Raw genomic sequence first — 2,535 nt, 5'->3', positions numbered from 1 at the left:
GTGCTCCGTGGTCCGTGCCTCACTCCATCCATCGTCGTCACCGCTCACCATCCGGTAGGCCGCGCAGGAGCGCGTCTGAATAGGAAGCGGTTTCGGACGTGGATGCAGACTTTTGTCGCTGCCAGTAGTGTCTGGAGAGATTTGGGCGCAGCCCTCAGGTCCTGGCTCCCAGAAGCAAGAACTCAAGTGAAGCAATGAAGGAAGAAGAAGGAGGTTGCTGGCCTTGGATATCATCATTTCTGGTGACAACTTTACGTGGACACTAATACTTCCGACTAGGAAAACTTCATGGCCAATGCAGAAGAGATAAAGATGTATAGTCCATGTTATCCACTATTTTCTGAGCACAGCAGAAAATGATCAAGACCCAGAATCACTGACCCTGGAGGATGTGGCTGTTGAATTCAGCCAGGAGGAGTGGCAGCTCCTGGAACACTGCTCAGAAGGACCTGTACCAGGATGTGATGGTGGAGAACTATATCCACCTGCTATCACTGGGATATCAAACTAGCAAACCACATGCACTCTCCAAGTTGGCACATGGAAGAGAACCATGGATAACAGATGCTAAAGTTCAGAATAAAAATTGTCCAGGAATCAGGGAAGTTGACAGTCGTCTGCAAGAGCACTCTCCAAACCAGTGATTTCTGAAGAGCATGCAGCAATGCAGTGGACAGAATGCATTTAGAAATATTGTACATCTCAGCAAGACACATTTTCCTCTAGTGCAAAATCATGATACATTGGACTTGTACAGAAAAAAATTGAAATTAATTTTAAGTTAATCAACCAGAAGAGAAGACATGGAATAAATAACCTTGTGGAGTTTATTGGAGGTGAGAAAACCCTTCTACATGATAAGCATGAACATACGAATACTAAAACTAGATTTTCTGAAAATGCAAAATGGATCCATACTAAATTCCAAGTCTTTAAGCATCAGAGGACTCAGAAAATTGAGAAACCCCATACATTCATGGAATGTGAGAAAACCTTCCTCTGAAGTCTCAGCTCATTTACCATGAGAACATTCATATAGAAGAGAATCCTGGAAGTGGTCAATGTGAGAAATTGTCCAGAAGTGTCCTGTTCACTAAGCATCTGAAAACTAATACAGGAGACAAAATCTGTATACCCAGTGAATATAGAAAAGGCTCTACCGTGAAGAGTATTCTCATTGCACATCAACAAACTTAATAGAAGGAAAATCCTGTATGTACAGTGAGTATGGAAAGGGCTTTACAATGAAGCGCTATCTAATTGCTCATCAGCGAACATGTAGTGAGTGGAGAGAAACCTTACGTGCGCAATGAATGTGGAAAGGTTTCACTGTGAAGATCAATCTCATTGTACATCAGCGAATTCATACAGGGGAGAAACCCTATAGATGCAGTGAATGTAGAAAAGGCTTCACCCAGAAGCGCTACCTTGTTGTATATCAGCAAACTCATACTGGAGAGAGACCCCATATATGCAGTGAATGTGGAAAAGGCTTCACCCAGAAGCGCTACCTTGTTGTACATCAGCAAACTCATACTGGAGAGAGACCCCATATATGCAGTGAATGTGGAAAAGGCTTTACCGTGAAGAGCAATCTCATTGTACATCAGCGCTCCCGTACAGGAGAAAAATCTTATATATGCAGCTAATGTGGAAAAGCCTTCACTCTCAAACGCATTCGCGTTATACATCAGTGAACTCATACAGGAGAGGAATCTTACATTTGCAATTAATGTGGTAAAGGTTTCACCACAAAGTGCACTCTTATTATACATCACCGAACTCACACAGGAGAAATACCTTATGAATGCAATGACTGTGGTAAAGCCTTCAGCCAGAAAATATGGCTCATACAACGTGAGAGATGTCATACAGGAAAGAATCCCTTCGTATGTACTGAGTGTGGAAAATCCTATCCACACAAATAGAGTCTTATTACCCATCAGAGAACTCACACAGGAGAGAAACCTTATAAGTGCAACGAATGTGGAAAACCCTTCACCACAAAGTCAGTACTCAGTGTACGTCAAAGAACGTATACAGGAGAGAGGCCCTATGGCTGCAGTGATTGTGAGAAAGGCTTCTTCCATTCATCAAACCTTGTCAAACATAAGAAGATGCACACAAGAGAAATGGGTAGAATCAGTCAAGTTGAAAATTCCTGTAATGGAGAGTCACAGCTCCTTCCTTACAAGTGAACTCATGCAGAATGAAACCCCTGCTAGTGCAGTGATTATGGAAATGCCTTTTGTGGCAACTCAGACATCGTTAAACACCAGTGTGTTTCTAGCAAATCAGAACATAAACATGGTGCTGCCTGTTGTCAGATGTGTGCCCTCAGGAGGTAAAATAATTTGCCCTAGAGATAAACTTGATGAACACAGTAAATAAAGTAGTGCCTTTAGTGGTCTTTTATCTCACATTTTCTGTCAATGAAAACATGTTGAATAAACTATAATATATCCATGTGGAAAAAAATAAACTATTAAAGTCTAAGAAGTAAATCAATTGTAGACTCAAGTGTCAGTTGTTCTT

The 2,535-nt window shown here is 41.6% G+C and overlaps 1 pseudogene; it reads left to right on the top strand.

The window, feature by feature from the left end:
* Positions 1–310: 310 nt before the first annotated feature.
* LOC129478563 (zinc finger protein 614-like) lies at positions 311–2,198 on the top strand (annotated as a pseudogene).
* Positions 2,199–2,535: the final 337 nt, after the last annotated feature.

This window comes from Symphalangus syndactylus, chromosome 3 (assembly GCF_028878055.3).
Source record: "Symphalangus syndactylus isolate Jambi chromosome 3, NHGRI_mSymSyn1-v2.1_pri, whole genome shotgun sequence".
NCBI lineage: Eukaryota > Metazoa > Chordata > Mammalia > Primates > Hylobatidae > Symphalangus > Symphalangus syndactylus.
Note: the sequence above shows the minus strand (reverse complement) of the source record. Positions and strands in the feature narration are given on the sequence as shown.